This window comes from Argiope bruennichi, chromosome 2, assembly GCF_947563725.1.
Source record: "Argiope bruennichi chromosome 2, qqArgBrue1.1, whole genome shotgun sequence".
Taxonomy (NCBI): domain Eukaryota; kingdom Metazoa; phylum Arthropoda; class Arachnida; order Araneae; family Araneidae; genus Argiope; species Argiope bruennichi.
The window spans coordinates 84,291,782-84,317,150 of NC_079152.1; positions in this window are offsets into that span (position 1 = coordinate 84,291,782).

Below are 25,369 nucleotides of genomic sequence, written 5' to 3' on the forward strand. Positions count from 1 at the left end.
TATCTACTTGTTTTGCAACTGTTTATCAACAGACTCAGAAATTGACAATATGAGTATCACCATTCTTAAAGTCATACTTGCTGAAATTTGGAGCTCTCGGAGCTTTAAATAATAATTTTGTTTTATCTCTTTTCAAAATAATACATTAAAAATTTCAATTATTTCGTCAATTAGTTCAACTTATTTGAAGGTTTTATTATATGTAGATGATAAATCACTAAAATGAGGTAGTATGTCTTTTCTTTAAAATATATATGCAAATATTGAGAATAAATATAACCTTCAAAATCCAGTTTAAGAAAATATAAAAAAATATATCAGCCTATAAACAAAATCGAGTTTTGGAGCTACTCAGTAATTTTAAGTATTTCAAGCTTGAAAATAGACTATAAATATGTTGAAGTAATTTATTTAAATACAATTTTATCAAATTGAAAAGATTAAATTAAATTAAATTGTAAAAAAAAGAAAGTTGATTTAATCAGACTCTTCTAAAGTGCATCAAGATTGTAGCAATGTTTGCACTACACTCGCTTTTATTTTCATAAATTTTTGAATCTTCAATGACGATTTCAAATTAAACATGGAAAGAACAAATGCTTCCCTCAATTATAATGAAAATGTTTCCAATGCAATTAATCTCTATCTCTTCTAATAATAAAAGAGAATGAATGTATGTGTGTATAAGCCAAAACATTTAAACTTAAAAATGCAAAATGTGCCACAGATATAATTTGGATGTTGGGAATGCATATCTCGGTGAGATATATGCTTTCTTAATGAATTAAAATTAATTTTCTTAATGAATTAAAAATTAAGTGAGATTTCAGCATTTCTGCAATATTTGCGAAATAATACTTTTGTACAGAAACATTTAGTGTTTAAAATTTGAAACTTGCATTCCGAATAATGCCAATTTAATTGCTATGCATTTTTTTCAAAATTTGACGACTTCTGAATTTTTGGATTATTTTCAACTATAGATTTCATAGTTGCAATCTACAACTAAAACCCTTTTGATTATCGCATCGAATATTTAATCCCATAATTTTCTTCAATTTTTAAAAACTAAAAAAAGAAAGATTTTAAAAAATTATCTGTGCATTTTATTTAAAAAATCAGAAAGGGAAATAACGTTATTATAAAATATAAAGTGGTATTTGAGGGATTAGAAATATGTTAGCATTTAAAGCCATTATTAGGTTTTGGGACTCAACACTATTGGGCAAACTAGGTTGAAAGAATCAGGAAAATCAATTTATACGTAAGAGATATAATTGAAATCAAATCCAAATAATATTCCGGCAAACCAGCTGGACGCCAAAAGTAGCTAGACTCTATATTTATATACCTCTATTAATAACAAAGGAGAATGTGTGCGTGTGTCTGTTTCCTTGTGTTTGAGCGCTCTAGGAAAGAAGAAGCCAAACCCAGAGCTCAGAAATTTGTTACAAATGTATTTTGAAAGGTAGAAATATTCCTTTGGTAGCAAATTTTAAAATTTTTTAATTAATTAAAAATTAAGAAAGATTTTGTTAATTTCCCACAATGACTTTAGAAGATATTATACCGCACAAATCATTTTCATGCTATCCTAAAAATCATCTTTCCATTGATAGAATTTAAGTTCCTATATAACTTTATTTTATGGAAATTTTTTTGTCATAAGAGAAAGTATTGTAATCGTCAAAAAAATCTGAACTCGAGTTTTTAACGTGTCCCCACGTTTTAGACCTCCTTGAGTTCGAGACCTTCCTGCATTTGAAGAATACATGCGTTTCATTTATTCTGTCTGTCTGCGACAAAGATAAATAAAATGATATGAACTAGATGGTTGAAATGTGGTTACAATTTGAAGATTTCTTTCAAATTTTGAGCAAATTCTATTTGGAGGAAGTCGTACTGCCCAATTTTTCAGATATAAGTTAACATGATAAAAAGCGAAGAAAGCAAGATGGATAAAATTTGGTACACAGATTTAATATTTATTGTGTAGACATCTATAAAATTTTGAATCAAAGCTAACAAAGAGTTGGCCAACTGTCAGTCGGTATTTTGAGAAGCATGTAAGCTTTAAAAATCAAAGACTCAATCACTTAAATATATCAAATATGTTACATAATTTTGTGATTACAATTATAGTTATGTCAATTATAGTTTGGAAAAAAACGGAGCTAAAACACAAATTCGATTTTCTGGTACTATTAATCGATCGCCAAAAAAAAAAAATGCCAAAGATCAACGATGGATTCAATAAAAATTCTAAGTTCATGTCAAAGATTAATATTTTCTAACAACTGTATGTCGATGTTATGCAGGACGTTCTCTGCCTTAACCAAGATCCAATATTTTGTGCGGAGTGAGGGAATAACATCTTTATCTAAGAATATGCGAGAGAATTTTGGGGATCACTCCCGCTGATTAATTTAAGAAATAATTTTAAGTTTATTTCCTAACGTCATACTCATTGTTGCAATTTATTAAGATTAATCCAAGACAGAATTCTACACTACTTTATTCCTGAAGATTGGGTCTAAACTGAAAAGTATAATGATTCGTTTTAAGACAATTCATAGCCAGGATATTTTGATCTTAATTGTGTTCAACTGAAATCCAGAAAAAGTCATCTCCAACTGGATCCTATTTGTTTCTTAAGACTTTTTATGAAATTAACAATGAAATAAAAATACTGTTGAGTTCTAGATTAAAAGGTATTTTGTTTTCATTAATAAATTGCTTAAAAAAAGATTAAAACTTAAGAAAATAGAAATTATAAATAAATCCTTTTTTCTACTTATCACATAAAATATGCGATATATATTGTGTGCATGTTTACTTCATTATAAGGTAACTCAGTTAATAAGAACGGTGTAAGTTCAATAAAATAGTTTTAATTCGATCTGAACCTGCCGAAAATTGTTGAACTTAACCTTTTGCATTCAGATGATTCTTTCAGGCACCCATACAAGACGGTGCTTCATTTTAAGTAGATTACTATAGAAAGACTGCCTATTGCAATGATTCACATGACAGGATTGCGGAAAAATCTCTGCAGTTCTTCACCGATCATAGTCCTTAAAACCCCAAAACAACCCTACGTTCAAACGTTTATATATATTTGCGTATAACGCTTTTCCCATGTGAACAGGATAATTAGAGTAATTTTGTTTGAATTTTAACTGGCTTGGAATGTGTTGTTAGAAATGTAAAAATCTCGGACCCATTCATAAATGACTCGTCTAGCTCAAAGCGGTGGAAATAGTGGAGTGGTGACATTTTCATTTCGCTATAACTTTCTTAATACTGAATATAAAAAATAAATCCAATTAGCCAAATTAGCGCATTATTAAGACAAAAAAAACTTTTGTATTTAAAGTTTTTCTATAACTGCAATACCGTAGAAGTTATGAACTGAAAAGTTATTTTCACACCCTCATTTTGAATGTTTCTAACATCAATAATTTATATTGCCAGATAATAACTCAGATGTCAAGAAATCTAGCTTTGCTTTCCAGCTTGCCGAGTGGAATTTTTAAGTTTTATTTATTATTTCTTATATTTTGATTGTTGAAAATATCTATAGAGTGGTATTCCTTTTCAGAGAATATTCATTTTAAAACAATTATAAATTCATTTTTCGGACCAATAAACAAAATTCTTGTATCAGTTGAGTAGTTATGATGGAATTACTTTTCCGAGAGCTAAGGTATTGTAGCATCGTCATGAAACGTATATACTGTTTCTATTTCTTAAATAAATAAATAAAAAATCAGTTTTGTGAAAATACCGAGTGGAAATACCGAGCGGTGCGAAGATAATTTGAAATAAGTAGTTAGACCCTTATAAAAAGCTTACTTAAAAATTACTATGTGATGCAATTCTTCTTGAACCATATAAAAATTCTTTTAAAGGAAGTATGTCTTTATGGGCACAAAGAAGGAAATATGTTTTGTCATATAAGGTTGGAAGGTAACAACACCTAGATGTAGGAAAATTGCTTACGATGCCTGATAGAAATTCGATTTGGTTCAGAATTAAACTGTTAAATAATATACGAAATTTCTGGTAATGATTTCAATCCTTAAAAATTTCTATAATAAAGAAAGCTGCAGTTCTCACAAGTGTTCAACCTATTTAAAGAGCATATTAATTGTTCTAACCATAAAAAAAATCACCACCTTGAAAAAAAAACTAAAATATGGACCTTAAAATGTACTTCTAATTTTATGAATAGAATTTCGGTAATAAGGTAAATATGATGGAACATTCTTCATATGCCCTTTACGACAGCAAATATAACGCATCCAAAATTATAACTAAAACGGCAACTTAACCTTGAGATTGAAACATGAAATGCTTGAACCACACTTCAAACCAAATAACTGCTTTGAGAGAATGGGGAATTGCAAATGCCTCGTTGAAACCGTGAGTAAGAAGAAAAAAAGGTGGGAGCGACCAACCTTAGAAGTGAGGCCTCAAAAAGGTGCTTTAAAATATGTAAGATGATCTAGGCGGCATTTTATCGGCACTCAAAAAAAAAAAAAAAATGGGAAACCGGGTCTGTTCAAAGTTGAGTTCATGGTCTCAGCGGATTTTGAAGGTAAGGTTGTGAAAGATTAAATGGAACCGAGTGTTAATTGTTACGAAGGAAAATGTCAACTAGATTGTTTTGCTTCAGTGTTTCTTATGTTTTGTGATAAAAAAAAAATGTTCTATTTTTTTTTCTACACTCGGAGGTATTTTTTTCTTGTCAAATTCTTATGGATGCATTAGGTGTGAAATCAATAATTAATTCGAAAGACATTTTTAAGAATAAATGCTTTCATTTTTGTACGATATTCTACCATATGTGCTGATAGCATTATACATTTAATTAATTTTTAATTAAAAATTTATTTTATATTGAATTGTCATTTCGAATGATATGCAGGTCTGAAATATTAAAATTTTTAAACCTGTCATGATGACCACACACAGAATTTCTGCTTGTCAAAAGAAAGATGAATTCTAATTTTCTAGCTAAATACAATAAAATGGTATAATTGATTTCAACCGCAGATACTTTTTGAAACTGGTAAAAAAATGATCACCACTACAGCTCCAGAAACAGATTACAGTAAAATAACCTAATAATTTTTCATCGGCGAATATTTTAGAAGTGGATAAAAAACGATCACCATTACAATTACAATTAGAAAGGAGATAAAAGAAATACTCAGTTGCTTTTCAATTTGCATTTGTATCAGTTGTCTAATATATTCTAAAATGTTAGACATTTACAATGACTGCAGTGTGGATGAAGCATGGTATGATACATATTAATTAGGCTGTTGCGAACAGCGGATTTCTTAGACAGTTTCTAAAACCTATTTATTTGCTATCATTGAATTAAATTTCAAATCTAATTTAATATATTTCAATTTTTTTTCTTTATTTGTAAAAATCCCACCCATTAGTGAGAAAATTTATTGTATTTCCAGTATTATAGCAATGACTTATTTCAAGACCTAATTGAAGATACGATATTAAGAAAAGTTTAGTCAAATAAATTACAGATCAGTGTTTCTTATTTGATAAAATATCAAAAATGGTTTTATACAAGAAAGGTTTTCTTCATTGAAACCTTTTTGATGTCTATAAATATGCAAGTATTTCTATATATATTAATCAAAGACTCATTTTAAACTTAATCTATGACTACCATTCCCCCCCCCAATGACTGTATGACCCCCTCCCCCCAATATGCAACTACGAAAGAAGAATAAAATATATTTTTTGACTTATTATATCTTTAGACAACAAGGCAGAAAAAAAAATGTATAGAATACAAGTTATTTTAAATAACTTCCATTTCACAACATTTGTAGCTCTTCCTTCAAGAAGACATGCAACCGTAGACTAGCATGCTGACCAATAGACCAGACAAGACGACAAGGCTGGAGAATGGTCAAGTAGTCAGAGGAAATGACTATAAAAAAAGTAATATTTTGACATCCTAGAAACATCCCATAAAATAATAACTTTGAAAAATTTGGATAAAAATGATAATCTAATGATTGTCAGATGTACAGCATGTCTTCCTTAACAACGCCTTTCTTACCAATTCTACTTCTAGCGGATCTTTCTTGGCTCTCTTTATTACTATTAATGGGTGTAAAAATCTAAGATTTACAATCGCTACTATGTTAAAATAGTGATTCGTTTTGATAATGACCAGTAATTATCATGGCAATATTGTTAAGCATAAGCATTTGAATACGTCGTTTCTGGCGGTGAAGTAGAGGATGACATTTGCTTTACAGAATGAATCTCCAGAACTTTGATTTCTTAATAAAAATCTACCAAATTTCAAGTTCCTGATCATCACGATTGGGTAGATTCTTGATGAGTCACTCAAAGAGTTGAATTGGACATTTCTATATGCAACAACTGGTGATAATAAAGATATTCAGCGAGATAAAAAAAATAAATCTAAAGAGATTGATTTTTATTCCTTCTTGGATGAATTTTATTTAACTTTAATTATCTGAATTACTAGAGATTAAGTCGGATTTCTATCTTACTGCAATTTTCATAATGTTTCAGACCGTTGATACCACTTTTCTCGAGATAACCACAATTTCTGTTGTTGTTAAAAATTGTAATCTTTTGAGAAATTTAGCAATATCTAAGACATCTTTCCAGTCATTAAATTACTTTTTAAAAAGTCTTTTTTAAAGTTGGTGGATATAAAATTAAAGCATTGAATTTAGTACATTTTCTACACTTTCTTCTTTTTTTGTAAATGGACAAGAAAGTAAACATCATAATCCTTTAAAGAATCTCTTAATGATTTATGCAATAGGATGGATTTTGGACTATTTTTAATGTGTGGTAAAGAAAATTAAAAAAATGTAGTATGTTGGATTTCTTGTTATATTTTGATATTATCGAAAGAAGCGTCTAAAAGATGTTCGCCTTTTACAGAATTGGTTAAGTTTCAAGATTAACTTGTAAAATGTACGATTATTTTCGAATATGAGATAACTGAATTGAAAAGTGGAATTCTATAACAATCATGTCCTTTTGATATAAAATAAAAATAAATTTTGAATCAAAATAATAAAAAAAATAATGTTCGAGTCCCCTACGTGAATTTCCTAATGCGACCCAAAATTGTGTTAAATGTTATTCTTTTATTTCTAAATATTTCTTTTTTAATTCATAGTGTTTAAAATTTCGTTTTCAATATTACAATAAAAAAAAAAAGGTTCCAAAAATTGAAAAAGTTCATGCAGCGTACGTGTGTGGTATTTTATAATTTAAACTGTTTCCAAAGTTTGAACTTGAGACTTCGAACTAATTTCACTTTTCAGCCATTCTGAAATTAAAAAAAAAGAAATCAGCTTTTTAATAATGCCTGTATAACTCCAAAATATAACAAGATAGATTGAAGGAAATCTGCTGAAGTTTTTTATATCATAATTGTAGAATTGCATACAAATATTGGACGATATTCTTTAAAGGAATTTGTTTCGTAATAATTCAAAGTTGCAAAGAAAAGCAAATGAATGAAATGTGCAGTAAGATTTTCTAACTAGAATTGTAAATTTGCACTAATACTAGATCAAATCCAAGAAGAAAAATGGAAGAAACGTAATAAATGGAATGGGGACACAAAAATTGTTGATGCAGATAAAATTTTAAACTTAGTTAAAAAAAACAATAAAAAATGTATAATCACTCTCTTTATAATGTGAATTCTATATTTTGAAATATGCGAGCACTCCGGTTATTTCTTTTTCATACAATAATTTTGCTGTCAGTTGTTATTGGAATTAAATGCGTTAAATAAAAATTAAAATAATCAAAACTTTAGTCTTCAAAGAAATCCATAGTGACTTTCGAATTTAGGAAAAAAATATATCGGATGGAATAGATTAGGCTTACTATATATTGCAGTACATATATTTCATTGTAAGCAATTTATTGGACAAGATATTTCAAATTCAATTCATTAATGATCTTCTTTTCTTCTATCTTTATGACTTTTAAGGTCTTTTTTTCAGTTTCAGAGCCTCTCTAATGATTTTTTTTAATGTTGATGCAGAGCTTCCAAAACACTTGGAAATAAGTAATTCTTTTGAATATTCTAAAATCGATGTATTGCATAGACTAAAGCTACTAATTTAAAAAAATGAAAACATTTAAAGTCCTTCTATTTACAAAATTTGAAATATAAAATGAGCAGAGTTTGACTATATTTATCAACAATTTGGTAAAGCATAATCTTTCAGCTATTATAACTTATATGAGTTATGTGGATATAGCTTTGAAATCAGTTGAATCTTTTTGTTCAGTTTGACACATATAGAAAACCATATGATTATTTAAAAATAATATTTTACTTTCTGAATAAACTTTTATTAACATTGTAGCTCATCATAAAATAATAGTTAAAATATAATTAAAGCAGTGTAAAAAATATTCTTGAAAACTTCAATGAAGTTTTGTTTTTCTAATTATTTTATGAGAAGTTATTCATCACGAATGTCTTGCATAAAAATTCTGAGATCATTTTTTTTTAATATCCTAGTTTTCGAAAAAATCAGTAGTTCAGGTCAAAAGATTTTTTCTTTTTTTTTACTGTTAGACAAATACCTTTCCTTTAGAAGTGTCAACTTCAAATGATGTTAAGTTGAAAAATGAATTATGAAACCATAATTAATAAGTTAATTTCATCATTTAATATAATTTTATTAGTAAATTTAATAAAAGTCAATAAGATCTCTTATTTTAATGACACAATGTTTGTTATATGGATGGATATAAAAAGAAAACTGGAAAAAGTAATAAAAAATAACAATTGATGACTAATTAACTGTTATCATGTAAAGAAAACTGGAAAACATGTTTGAACTAAAGTATCTTAAAAAAGATTTTGTCTAAGTTTTAAAAGCATCTGCGTATTTCCATTATAAGAATTAAAACATTGAATTTGTTTTTTAAAACATTTTTTAATTAATTGGCAACCTAATTTCCTTTAACTAGTTTTTCCGCTACAAATGCAGGCAACAGATTTTTTTTCCTTGTTTTCAACAACAGGCAGATTTTCTTAATGATGTAATTTAAATAGGCTTCGCTAAACTGCAGATGCATTCTTTTTTCTAAAAAAATTTTAATATAAACAGAATAGTGTGTTTTTAACCTTGTAATTACGTATATGGTTTTAGATCTTTCGATCAAGGTTTCGTATAAAAAGGCCAGGGAGAGCCGGAAATAATTTTTAACTTATAATGCTTCTCACACTAGAAAACGTAATTTATTTAATATCTGTAATGAATTTATAAGATCTTCTGCACTCTTTATTGATGCAATACTTTCGATTTCCTATTGTAATTTTCTGCCACGTGTAGTGCTTTTGCCTTGAGACATCAAAATGTTTGTATATTAAACCGCAATATTTATGAGAAGAAGTTATTTTTCGCACAGTACACGAAAAAGACGCCGACAATTTTTCTAATTTTTCCCCTTGGCCTTAATGGGTATTACATGTTCAATTTTACTCTTTATTTCTCATATCCAGCTGTAAAATTAAGCAAAATATTATACCAAATAAATATTTACTAAACATATCCAACAAAGCTTATTTCTAAGAAAATAAAATCTTAATTAAGAGTTCGTGCATTATTTTTTTAAGTATTATAATTGAGAACCACGACCCCTCAAGGATCGGTTTGCATCTTGTAACGTATATATCCGCTTAATCTAGTTTAAATAATTTTGCTCGAAAACAAAGTGTTGCCCATTGTTCTATTATGCAAGCCTATTTCTTTAAATGTAAAAATAATTAGGAACTTGAAGAAAATAAATATGTCTACAAATGTTAAATGGAATTTTCCATGCTCCGAAAGAATTATGAATTTTTCAACAAATTTTCAAAATTCCCATGATTTAAACCATCAAACACTACCAAAATTTGGAATTAATGTTTTGGAATTAAACAATTGCTCAGTTTAGACCTTTTCATAAGAATAATATTTGTCTGCTTGTATACTTGAACATGAAACATGAAACAGTATTGACTTCATTACAGAAACCGTGCATCATCTTGTATGAATTTCTTTCTTATGTTACTATGTACTACTCACGAAGCAATCCAAGAAGTTCACTCATAAAAAGTTTTCCCTGGACTTCTTGTAAAGAAATAATATTACATTTCATCCTTTGTAGAAATCACTAATCTTTAGAAAATAAGATTAAATACTAGGAAATCCTTCAAAGTCTATTTTACTTATCCACAAGATGGCCATCCTTACTACTAATAAAAGTGAATGTGCGTGTAAAAGAGAAAGATAGAGAGAGAGAGTGAGAAAGTGTGTGTGTGCCTGTCCAGGCACACACACACAGAGATCTACAAATACCAAGTTTGGCACGTGCATAACCTGGAAGTCGGAATGATTTTATTGGGAATTTTAATTAAGTAGTATTTGAGCGAAATCTAGAATTTTTTTTCTGGATAACTTCCAAAAATTACTTTTTTCTTTTTTTGCGTTTACAAAACTAAATTTCACACCTTGTTAATAAATTTAATTTTACACAAGATTAAATTTTACACCTTATCATTACACTAATTTGATAGTCGAGTAATTTTTTTGCTGAATTTTGTCGATCTTTTAAAAATAGACTTTTGCCTGATTTTCATAGATTTTTGCCTTAAATTTCAAACTGTTTTCATCTTAACATTTCATAAATTTTCATAATTTAAATAATTTTCAAAATAAATTTCATAATTTTAACATTTTATAAAATTATTGTCATAAATTTAAAAAAATAAATGAAGCAAATATTTAAGTTTTCAATAGCTCCATTATGTCATGAGACTGATCTACATTAGAAAAGTTCATATACAAAATATACAGAGCTTATATATAAGAGACAATTAAAATAATATGGCTTTAATATATGAAAATTGGTGGAATCATACACATGAAGTTATTACTACAAGATTAAAAAAAGTGAAATATAACCAATATTCACAGTGAACCAGCTGGTTGCCAGAGGTGAATTGTTTTAAATAAAAAGAGAGGCTTGCTCTATTGCGATAAAAACTCAGTGAATTATGAAAATTTGATTATTACTATTTTATAAAAAGGCATGATTTTAAACCATTCCATAGATCCTCTCAAAGAAGATATATCAATCAGCACCCAGTTTCTCCAAGATTGAGTGGCGTAAAATTCTGAAAATGTTGATTGTTCTAAAATTATGATATTCAGTATTTCATTCAGTCAGATTTGATCTTAGAACTTAGAAATTTGTTCTTCTTTTTTTTCATTAAAAGTTAAAGTGTTAAGAATATATCGCAAAATATGATTCTTATATATGGTTATATTACCTTCCTGTTGTAAAGAAACACTAGGGCTATTTTGGGACGCATCTCGTATTTTCGAGCCGCGGTCAGATGACGAGGACCTGAGCTGGTACCCGCCTCTTCACACCACACCGCACCAGCGGAGGACGTTTGGCCCTGTCGGATTTAGCATGCAGCAGACCCCCTTACACGACGGTTCTTCGATGGAATCGTGTCTCGAACCTGAAACCCTACGACTCACGGGGCGTGACCTCACCACCAGGCCACTGTGGCCCTAATACGATTTTTAGGCACTAAGAACTGTATGAAATTTAGACTTCATATTTTTTTAAATTGTATTTAATGACTGAAACAAAAAATATTATTATTTACGCCATTTAAATCCTTTTGAAAGTAAAGCTAAAAATATAATTGTATGATGAACTATAGAAATTTTATTGAATAATTATTTGAGATACTACATAAATTACGAAAATTACTTTGTCTTGCACATAAAACTTCAGTGCTGAACGATTCTTCCTGTATTCATATTTTTAAAAAACATGCTAGTATTCAGCAAAAATAAGGCTTTTATATTAATTGAAGTTTAATCATTTCCATTTTAGTTTAATTTGTTCCAGTTTTAGGTTCTGAAAGATAATAAGAGAGATGCATAGTATAATGAACAGAAAAGCTTAAGCTTATAATAATATGAATTATACGATTAATAAAATTTCAATCTTAAAAATATTTCTGAAGAAGCTATTAAGAGACCGAGTTACATAAAATATCTAATTGAAAATTTTAGTCAGCATTAATCCCGGCGAATCAGCTTGTCGCCAACGGCGACTAGAATGCGTAGACCACATAAATTCTCTTCTTGAGTAATAACGAACAGAAATTCGCTACTTTATTGAAATGTGAATTCAGAACCATTAAAGTATTTAATCCTTGGCATTTGAAAACTACTTCATCTCTAGATCTAGAGAAGCTTATATCTGGATAAATATTTAGACTAATTGAACACGCTTTTTAAAATTATTTAACAATAAAGAAGTTTCAGAACGATTATACTCATTGTGCAGCCCCATCCATTCGCACCAAACAAGTACTATAAGAAGTGACAGATACTTAATTCAGTTGATGTAATTTAGAAACGAAATATTTTTTGATAGACGCGACTTGATACTTTGAAGATATGCAAGAACATCTTTATGCTGCTTTATTTTGCTGTAAATGCTTATTTTATGTAAAACCAGCCAGCTTTGGTTCGCCGGGATGAATGCTCATCAAAATGTTCATTATTTTATGTAACTTAATTTCTTAATATCTTCCTTAACAAAATATGTTTAATTTTTAAATTTTGATAGTTTAACTCATGCTATTATAAAAGAAATCTTACGCCGTTACGTTCATTGTATAATGCACCCCTCTAATTTTTTTATAAGTTCCCGTAAAGTTGGAACCTTAAATTGAAGTACAAGTGAATAAACTTCCATTAACACAAAAACATTTTGCTGGAAACAAATTTAAAAATTACATATGAAAATATAAAACACAATCATTCAGCATTGAAATTTTATATGCACTACAGAATATTTTTTTAATAATTTATACAATATCCCAAAGAATTATTCAATAGAAATTTCTCTGATGCATCTTACAATTCAGTTTTTAGTTTGAAAAAATAAAAAATTAATAATATGTTATTTTGTTTCAGGCAATAAATGTTTTTTGGAAAAATTTATGTCTAACTTTTATAAAGTCCATTGGCCCTAAGGAATCGTGTTTAGGTAACCATTCTGGCAACTCCAATTTTTAAATAAAAAATACTTTTAGTTCTAAATTTATTCTATATTTTTAATTCTAAAAATTTCTTTTGCCAAATGTGATAGAGTTAGTCTTGGGGACATTCTGGGAGCTGAAGGCGTGTCTTCATAATAAATGTGAAGTCTGTATGCCGAATTTTATCCATCGGGCTCTCTTCGCTTTGCAGTTATCATTCAAAGTCGGACAACCCGACTTTGAATGAATTTTGCCCAATATTTAATAAAAATTTACAAATCTAATATATAAAATTCTCGTGTCACAGTTTTCGTTGCCATACTCCTCCGAAACGGCTTGACCGATTTTGATGAAATTTTTTGTGCTTATCCGGTATCTATGAGAATCGGCCAACATCTATTTTTCATCCCCCTAAATGTTAGGGGTAGTCAATTATTAATTAAAAACTAACTTTCCCGCCAAAAAAATCTTCCATTTTCCCCACCGCCAACTTTTCCGCCAAAAAAATCTTCAATTTTCCCCAACGCCAAATGATTTAGGCTTTAGTTCTTTTTTTCTCCCAACAGTAATGAGGCTAGGGTTAAGATTTTTCGGCGGATTATTTCAAACGATTCTGTTTATTTTCTTAATGTTTTATGCATTTAAAATTAAACATTGTTAATTAATCCATGTTTCAGATTCATTCTGAAGTACTTTTGAATTAAAATAGCACAGAATAAAGGAAATTAAAAATGTCTAATCTTCATAGCGTTACCCCAACTGGCGTAGAAAAATTCACGCATTTGCGTTACGTAAAAGGCGAAGAAAATTCACGCATGCGCACTGTGTTCTGATCGTTGGCATGGCAACCATTATCAACGGACGATTTAAATTACTTTTAGGTTAGTTGTATGCTTTTGTAAGTAAATTGTATTTATGTTATATATTTTTTGTATATGCTTATAGTTTTAAGTACATCGTTTTTTAAGTAGTTTTTTTTAACCTGTTTACAATGATTTAAATTATTTTTAGGTTAGTTGCATGCTTTTGTAATTAAATTGTATTTATGTTAGTTATATATAAATTTTTTATATATGCTTATAGTTTTAAGTACGTCGTTTTTTAAGTAGTTTTTTTTAACCTGTTTTCAATGATTTAAATTATTTTTAGGTTAGTTGCATGCTTTTGTAATTAAATTGTATTTATGTTAGTTATATATATTTTTTATATATGCTTATAGTTTTAAGTACATCGTTTTTTAAGTAGTTTTTTTAAACCTGTTTTCGACAGATTATTTTAAACGATTCATTTTATTTTCTGAGTGTTTGATGCATTTAAAATGAAACATTGTTAATGAATCGATCCATTCATGATGAATCTGAGAAAATTTTGTTGACAAATGCTTGAGATATTACATAAATTAAGAAAGATATTCTTTAGTGCCCATAAAGTTTAAACGCTCAGTGACTCTATTATCAGTAATCATATTATTAAAAAAATGCTTTGTTTCAGTAAAAAATATTGTTATATTAATTGCAGATTAATCCTTTACACTTTAATTTAAAGCATAAATTCTACGAGGGGTAACAGAAAATTAGAGAGATACATATCACGTTATGACTGAAAGCCTTTATAATATTATGAGTGAATTATATGACTATCAAAATTTGAAGTTTTAAAATATTTTGCTGAAGAATAAAATATTTTGCTGAAGAAGTTGGAATTGCATAAAATATTTAATTATTAAAATTTTAACGAACACTAAGATTGGCGAACCGGCTGGTCGCCAAAGGCGGCTAGTTTCATATAATAATCATATATCAAATTTTATTTGTCTAGTCAAAGTTTTTAGGAACCATCCTTGTCACGGACAGGACAGTTAACAATTCTGAATTTCAAAAATTACATCATTTTACAGAATTACCTTGATTTTTAATAGTTATTGTGGTACTTATAACTAACTCTGAATGTTCTACCAAGAAACAAAAGTATTACGAATGCAATCATAAAATAAAACTTATCAGTTTATGGATCAATAATTATTACATCTCCTTCAAAGTGATCTCATCCGATTTCAATATATTTCTGTCAAAATTTTTCCGATTCTCAAAACACGGTTCAAAGTCTTTTCGAGGAACTCCTTCAGGATTCATTTCGAATTATCTTTTATTGCTTAAACAAATAAGATGGTTGCCATGAACATTCAATTTGAACCGTGGGAAAAAAAGAGAATTTTATGCTGTCCTGTATCTGGTAAATACAAGCCTTTTAGAGCAGATTTTTTTTCTCAAAAATTCGCGAATATTTATACGATTTAAATAAAATTAAGTATCACTGGTGCACAAAAGTAAGTATCACATGACCAGCTGGTCATCTAGGGTGCTAGATTTCTTCATTGGTATAAAAAGGATCCAGTAAAGTTACGTAACCATAGGGGATTTAAAAATACATTAAAACTAAATGATACAGCTTACAATTATTAAACAATATTTATATCTTGAAAAATAAATATTGACCCTTAAAACTGGAAAATAAAACCTTTTCGTGCTGTATTTTAAATCTCTTTCACCTTGTTTGGGCCTTTTAAAATTTAACATACATGCCTTAAATGATATATGTTAGAGATTATTAGGCTTTGTATATAAAAAAATTAATAAGCTATATTTATCTACATTCAATTTTATATACAGAACATCCACTGCAATCCTGTATCAATAGCTAATATTTAAACTTTCGAGTACGGGCATACGCTTTCAAAAGGAAAAAATACTTTAAATAAGGTAGATAATTATATGCTATAAGGGCCAGCAAATGCTTTACTGAAAAAGTTGCGAAGTTTACATTTTTATGCAATCCTCTTATTCTATCAGTTACATCTAGTAAAAAACTCCTAACTACATCCTGAAAAATACAAGAATAAATTTATATTTCTTCATGATTAAAGTTGATCGAATAATTGAGGTTTAAAGTTAAATGAGGGTCTTATACAAATTAATTCAAAACAAAAATTATTAGCTTTTAAAACCAAGTTAAAAATGTCTTTGGAGTTTATTTCTTTAAATGTCCAAATTGAAAAGAGTAACATAGATATACAATTTCAATTAAAAAATAAATGAAATTAAACACTTCTTCTGAGATAAACATCGTAATTAAAATAACAACCTAATTTCATTACAAAATGAAGAATATGGGTTAGAATCAAGAAATGGAGGAAATTTAATAAAAAAAAATCACTTTGATATAATATTTGTTTGAAGTTGCTTCTTTGAGAGAAGATACAGAGCTGCTCCTTGAAATACATTCTTCTTACACATCATGCAAAATTGTTGATTTACAGATTTATATGTCATGAAACAGAGAATATTTGTTTTATTTGCCGACGCAGATTTTTTTTGAAAAAATCCTTCACTGATTTTATTTAAACAAAGCATTTAAAGGATTTAAATCTGGTAATCGGAAGAATTACTCCCAAGAATTGAAATCTGGTAATAATCGTGAGTCCTTATAATATTCCTATTTTAAGTTTAATATCCATCCACTAAAACGCATAGATAAAGAGATGAGTGTGTCGACATTCCATTATATTGAAAATAAATTCTGGCAAATTTCACGCAGAAACAGATTTTTCCAAATGATCAGATAATGGTCTAAATAAAATAATTATATGGTGAATAGAAATTGATCCATCATAAAAGAAGAATGGCCTATTTTATGTTCTTTTCTAGGCTTCGTACAAAATATTCCCGGAACAAAGCATTTGATCCATATTTGATAGAATAATATGTATGGAAGTTTATATTATGTATATTGTAGTGATTGTTAGTAATTTACACCTTTCTTGACATATGTAAATCCAGAATAATCCATTTACTACAGATGAATTCTCATCTGGTTTGTTTTGGATGCAAAACATTTAAGACAATTAAAGATTTTTTAATGCCTGAAATGTTTTCTCAGGGGTCTCTAAATATTTGTTTCTTTCTGAATTTAATTAATAAATAAACATCTATACAATAAATAACTAATGAATAAGTAATACAATTTTTGAGCTTGGTCTTCAATGTTTAGAAAGAAAGTTATTTTAAGGACTGAATAGACACATCACCATAAACAAAGAAAATAAATGAAACTGTCATTTTTTAAATAAAAAAAATGTTGATATTTATACTTTTACCTGTTGTAATTCTTCAATTAGATTACTTGTGAATATAATAGCAATGATTAGAGAACAAAGTATTGCATATTGTAATAATTACACATCATTTTTCTTTTCTTTTTTTAATTTTCAATTTTTAGAAAAAGTGAGCGATTGAAAGTTACAAACCGACTCTGAAAAAACAGTTTTATTCTAAGTACTTAATAGCTTGTTCTATAATCAAAATAATAAAAGAAATATTAAAAATCTGTTTCAATCACTTAATCAAGCATAATTTCTCAAGTATGGTAGCCTTAGAAAATTGTAGGTTTCGCAATCTTTATGAGCATTTTGCGAGCTTTTCAGCTGCAGTTAGGTTTAAGAGAAAGTACAAAAATTGTTAAGTAAATTATTTAGAAATTTTAAACAAGAATATGAAATTCCAAAACTTCAGCAATAAAATAAGTATAAATGAATCCATCATTTAATTTTAGAATATTCTTATACTAGTGAATTTTGAATGCAATTAAAAAAAACATACTTTAGCGAAAATTTAAAAAATGTACAGTTTTATCATATGCATTTTGATCCAAACATAAATAAAGAAGTTATTCAAAAAATTTAATTTAAAATCGTATTTGTTTAATTTGGGATGATATGAATTATTACTAAATTGATCATTCCCTTCTAAAACTCTGTTCTATATGTAAATTTTACTATTATTCACACTGTAATAAATTAAATAAATTACAGTAATGCCGTAGGTAAATTTGTAGTATATTATTTTTTTAAAATTATTCTTACTAAATGTTAATTTTATAAATTTTAATAGCAATTTTACAATAACGTTTTGGGATCAAATAAGAACATTTAAATAATACACAAAAATGACCTTTGTCCTTTGTAACATATCACTGAACAGTTTTTTAGAAAGGTCTTAATTGTCACAATAAAAGAATTCTGCTTCCATTCCGAAAGTAGCAAGTGACAAGTGTAGCTAATAGCACTATATTAGGTTTTTTACTTATTCTGGAAATTTCAGGAAAAGAGTTATATGAATACTGCATTATCCTGACATTTTTCTATTTCTATTTTGAAATCAATTTCATCAATTGAAAGAATTATTTTCGCTTCAGTAAACATAGATGCTTAAGATTTTTTTAAATAATTTATGCCGTATAAAAGAATATTTTAAATTGTATAAGATAAGAAAAAGTAAAAGAAAGAAAAGAAAAAAAGAGAGGAAAAACGAGATCAAATATCTAAATTAAAAAAGTAAGGGAATATAGTATATCTGTTGATTTATAATTATCTGCGATGTATCTTTTTTCTTTGAAAATTTAAACCTGTAATGAAAACATTATTGTAAGAACAATTTTTATTTATTTCTTTGTTTAGAAACAGGAACTCGTAAAAATGAATTCGATAACATTTTTCTGGTGAATTTATATTCTTAGATCTTCCATATTAAAGGACACATTACTATGATTCAATTCAGGAAATTCAAATGACAAGTTAAAATTTGTATAAATTATTGTGTCGTTTCATGAATTGCTTTAAAAATCGGAATTAAATTGGTAAATATTTTTAATAGAACAGATAAATGTCATTATTTCCAAACTTGATATTCAAACCATCATCACCATGTTTGAAAATGGATCATATTATTGTAAACTTTGACCCTTGTTTAAAACAATCAGAGCAAAAGAATTGCTTTGAACCAAATGCTATTTTATGTTGATATACACTCTAAAAGTAATGAAATAAAGAAATTATATGAAATTTCAGTCTTGTAATATTTCCAAGCATTACCTAACAATAATTTACCAGTTTTTCTCTATTTTACCAACAATTATGCTTTTATTATAAGGTTTCTTTCCATGATTATTGCATAATGCAGTGGATATTCTTATGTAAAATTGAAAATAATGTTCATTACATCATAAAAATTTACAGCAAAATATCAAAAACGAATTATTTGCAATCAAAATAATATTGTTCAACAGAAACTAATTATAAGTATTAGGATTTGAAAAAAAAATGATTAAGAATTTCAAAAAAACATTGTTTAAGTATCAACAATTTTTTTAACTTCAATTTCACTCTATAAAATTTTCGTATACATAATTTTAGATTTATAAACTACTTTAATACCTTTCTCTATTGAAATGTTGATAAAATTAAAGAATCCAACAAAATAAATTTATCGAACTTTGAAAAACCCGGTTAATTGGAGTGACGTAGCAATGACGAAACTTCTACATGGATTACGAAATCTTCTTTCGAACAAATGACGTAAATGCCTCATTCTGAACAGTAACATGCCAAATTGCGTCCTTAAAAACATGAATGTAGTGTTTACTTTTGTTGCCAACTAATTAATTTTACTTGGATTATGTCATATTTATTTCCCTGATGTAATTGTTGTAATGCTTATGACACGCATTTTACTAAATACGGTAGTTTATAACATAGTGTTTCAGATAAGTTTCTGCAAGTATGTATGGTAAGGGTATCCATCCGTGGTAATATGATAAGGATATCCATCTGTGATGCATAGAAATATATAGCATTGGAATTAATGATAGAAATACAATAAATTTCCTGTCAATTTATTTTTATGTTATAAAGTTGAATCCTCTCTAAATTCCCATAGGGAATATTTTAGATAATAGAAATATTTTTATATATATTAATGACCTGATATTTCTCCTTTAATGAAATTTTTTTGCATATTATTGTAGTTGATGAATTTTAATAAATATATTTTCGAAATCGAATAAAAGTGGAGCAAATTTTTAACTATATATTAATAAGGATTAATAAAATTATTTTCTTTACAGTATTGAGAAATTATTAAATATGTGACTTTATTTTTAGAACAGGCAAAATAAATACCTTGTCCTTGATTACATATTCAAAAAAACTTAAGTTTAATTTAATCAAAAACAAATTTTAAGTAACAGAATTAAGCTGGTTACAAAAGCCATTGATATTTACTTTTGATATTTATGATCTTTAAGATTCAAAGTTTTCAAAATTACCAGACAGAAAAAGGTCTGTCTGGATATTAATCTATCTATAAAAATAGGAATTTCTAGATGTGGTCTTATCTTCAAAAATTAACTCACTAAGAGAACGAAAACAACAGCGATTGCATAATGATGTATTTTGGATTATATAATGAGCAACCTTGAACTTGACCTACAAGTTTCTGAAAGCAACAACAAAAAAGAATCGATTGCATAAAGTATTCCAAAAAAATATCCTCATAAAAGAAAACAACAGTTTCTTATAAAGGATATTTTATTATATTTACCGTTTCAGAAACTTTTTTCAAATAAAATTAAAAAAAAATGTTGCAGCTGAAGAAAAAAAATTATTTTAAAAAGAATTAATTTACATTATAAAAACAAATTTTTATAAGACACGAAATAACATTTATTTTCTAAAAATGTATATCTATATCTCTGTGTGTGTTTCTGAAAAGTAATTTTTAGTAGTCTTCATGAGAAGAGGCGACTAAAGAAGAGCACTTTAAATAGAATATATTTCATGATCGTTTGTTATCCTAAAGCCAAGATATAATGACATGGTAAAATTCAAAGAGATGAAGAAGATAAATTTATATTGCATAATTACATAATAGTCTAAAGAAATATGTTTTGTCCGTGCTACCCGTTTTCCTTTGTTTCTTCAAAATTAAGCAGTTCAAAGACAGTTTCTTTCATACAAAAAAAGTATATACTAGGAAATACTTTTATTGATTTAAATAGTTGAGTTAAAATATCTTACTTATCTGATTAAGAGGAATTCCAGTGAAATTTTTGCTAACAGCATGTGGATTACAATTAGAAAACGCATTTATACATAAGTACCCTTCAATTAGGCAAAGACAAATCTACACATTTTGCTTTGGAAATTAAAAATATAGTTTTCCACCAAAAAGAATACATTTACTGAAAACACTAACCTGTAGATGCTAGAATGTTCTTTCTGTGGCTCTTGATCGAGTAGCTTTATATCCAGTGTGTAAATTTCTATATTTATATAGATGATTACTTAGAGATTTATCTTTTCAGCTAGATAACCAATCTGTTTTCAAACTAGGTAGCCTTGAGACATCTTTTTAATACAAAATGAAGTAAATTAGGGTCGATATAAAAAAAGCCGTAAAAACCTAATGCTTTCCTATCTTATTACCACTCTTGGTGCGTTTTAAAATTGTCATCCCATATAAAGTAATTCTTACGATAAACCACTTTCTAAGATTATGTAACGTGATCCCAATTTTTTAATAGTCACATTTGCCCCACATTAAAAAAATTAGCAATATTACCAACCAAAATAGTTCATTTTGTATGTGAAATATACACCCAAGACATAATTATGTAAGACGTAACATTGATTGTCTTTTATATAAACATGCTTCCAGGAAGAAGTGTTCAAATCACGTGTACATGATTTTATTACAGGTTCCACTAACGTGTGTTGAAAAATAAGAATATTTTCTTTTTGTATAATTTTCCATTTCAAAATACATAGTAAATATTTTCAGACATTCATGGCATGAATGAAAGTAAAACGCATCACAATGTATGTGATGACAAAATAATAATTCTAAAACATTTTAAATATTTAAAAAACATAATTAATGATATTTTTCCATATTTTAAGAAATAGTAATTTTATTTTTTAAAATAGAATTTCCAAAATAAATTGTTTTTCAAAAATACTTTTAACTCTTTTATTGTAACATTCTTCTCATTTTTTTTTTTTTTTTTTTTTGCAAAAGAAAGGAATGCCAAAATCGTTATTGGAGAAATTGGAAAAAAATAATTGTTATTATAGGACAAACGGAATGCAATGTAATTTTATGTGAGGAGGCATTCATTACTGCTTAGTTGTTATAATTATCCATAAATAAAGAAGTTACAATATGCTAAATGATAACTAATTTGTTTTTCAAGAAGGTAAGGTGTCTAATTTGAAACATTGAAAAAAATAATTTGGAAAACATTGTGAATTCTGAAACTTCTTTGAATACAATAAAATAAGAAACTTAGTATTCTTTCACTAATATAATGCCATGTTTTAAACTGATTGCTTTGGATTACAGATTTATATGTTTCATTTTACAAATATAAACTGAATATATGTATCATGGACACAGAAAAACACGGTATTTCTTCAAACTATCATTTACTCATTCAAAAACTTTCGCCTTACGAAATGTACTTTTCATGATACCAAGATATTGAGGTATTATTTCTATTTCCGTTTCAACTGCATGCAGGCTTAAATAAAATTGTAATTTACCATAAAGATTGATTTGCTGACCAAAGTCCATTTAGGGATTATAACAAAAATTCATTAAGGTCTAATTAGCAAATATAACAATCCACGTGATCCAGCATCCAAGATTCACTTTATCAATATTACACCTTTTATTTAGGAATTTGTATAGTTTCAGAGAAATTTCACAAATGTAAGCAAATATTTCATTGGAAAATATTCTAAACATTTTTGAAATTGCTGACGTTTAAAAACAATTCGTGTTCACGAACTATATGTATATCTGATGTGCAAGAGCGGAATTTTCAATACCAAAGCGAAATTCTTCTTTAAAGCATGATTCCACTTGAAGGATATTTCCCGAAATCTACTCTCCAAATACTCAAATATTTTACAAAATAGTCTTTTCTCATGCAGAATATTCGATATAATGTTCAAAATATTTTTCCACTGGTTTTACAACATTAGAAATGAATTTAACAAATGTGTTCACTATTGTTCTGACATTCGATAGTTTCTGCTGGAAAAGTAAAAATGCCTTCAGTTCCTATTTCTCGGTTGTACAGAAATTAGTATTTCTAATTTCTACTTCTTTTCCTCATTTATAATATTAAAGCATAATCCAATATGTTATTTTTTAATCGAAGCATTCTGGAAATACTTTATTGTTATCCAACTGTGCCAACAAAGACCCGAGTCAGGCAGATACAAAAGTTAATAAAAACAGTGATTATTTAAAACATCTAATGGATAAAAAAAACTTTGAGGTATCGGCTTTTAAACTGAAATTATTTCAAACTGAAGCCTTCTGCGGCATAACAACAGTTTAATCATCCTTCCTCAATACATTTTTTTATAATAAGACAGGTTACCAGAAACAGTAATAACTGATTTTACCTCTGTCGAATATACGCATATATAATCAATTGATAAACATTTAAATAAATTGATAGCCTAATAGAATTTTAAATTTATCATTAGTTATTTAATTTTGCTTAAATGTGAGTCCAAATATTTCCATTTATAGCTAAAGCAGTGAATAATTAATTTTGATGTTCATATAAATTACGAGATTTAATAAAAAGAGGCTGCATTCTATATTTTTACATAGAAATTATGAGCAGGCTGTAATTGATCGAATAAACAAAGGGAATTCTTGTAGTTTTAAATATTTCTCTGTAATTAGATCACTTTTCTACCAATTATTTTCATTTTGTCACGCGTACATCTCTACTTCTTTGTGCAGGTGGAGAAAAGGATGTGTCAGGGTTCAAAAAGGTTCACATTTTTGGTTCGCATCAAGGACAAAAAAACCTGAAATAGGACAGTCGATACAAGTTATTGAAAATATCATTTGCGCAACCAACTGAAATAACCTTGAAGAGGTAGAAGTAAACCTTAAGTTTTTCAAAATGTGTAAGATTATGAAATAATTTCACATTTTAAACCAAAATTTCTAAAATTATTAATCAAATGTAGTTGTTAAAAACAGAATCCAAACTTTCCGAAATTCGAAAAGAGCAAGATTATTGGCCTGTGTGAATATCGATAGGTCACTGTCGCCCGTGTCGATTATATCACCGTCTTAAAAAAAATCAAAACAATGGGCATGTTCAAATGTGAAATGGGGTTAGCTGTAATCTTCAAAGGAAATGAAATCTCTAAAAGTTTTTGTTAAACCTTTTACAATCAATGATTTTCTGCTGAAAGGTTATTATTAAGAGTTATTATGAAAACAAAAGGAATAATATTTGTCATGAAATGGAATATTCTAATTAGAATATAATCATGTATTTATGAAATATGGCGCTAAGAATAAATTACAATAAAAAGAAAATGAAAACTCATAAGCAACTCAAGTTTTCAAGAATTTTAATTTTCAATTGCTTTTTCTTCATCAGTTTCAAATAGACAATCCGACGCATTAGAAAAATAGTATCAACAGATCCAAATATCTCTATATGATTCTTTATTTACAGTATAATTAGATGAACCTTGGTGAATGATCGATGACTTCTTTCACCAACTTCCATGTTAACTTGTCAGCATTTATATTGTTATATAAGTTGCAGGGTGAAATAAATAGCAACTGTATATATACCGAATTGTATAAACGGATGTGTTTTTAGTTGTAACAATTTTGTTTTGTCCTTAAGAAACATTCCAAGCATTGGCGCACTATTGTCCTGATCCAGTTATCACAGGCAAGGTACAATTTTGTCTAGACTAGTCAGCAAAAGGATTATAACTGCAGGATTATTAAATAGATTTAATCTCTGCAACGATCCATTATGTCATGAATGTAACAACCTTAATGCCATTGAGCATGTAATGCTTTTATGCAAATAGTGTGTTTATTTTAAGAATAGATTGTGACTAAACTATACAATAATCAGTTAAAAAATATTTCTTTTAAAAACATTTTTGGCTAAAATAAAAGCAAACAAAACCAATCTCCAAGTTTCCTTTCAAGAAACGAAGCAGTTAAATATATTTTTTAAAATTTCATCCGACTCATATTGTGATGGCCCTTATGAACCTTTTAAACCCAATTTTCTCACCTTGTTACATCATCTTTTTTGCTTTAAATCTCAGGAAAAGTTAATATGGATTAAACCGCAATAGTGATACTATATTGCAATTGTAGAATGAAACATCCTAGTCACTGTGAATTTTTTTGTGAGAATTTGCGAATTTGGTTATTGTTTGTATTTGAAAGCAAGAGATATCAGTCTTTGTTACAATACATCCCAAACTCATCATTTTAAGTTCAGTATCTACTCCATCAAGCACAATGTTCTATCAAGTCAGGTCAGTGCCAATATCATATATTTTTGAGTTTG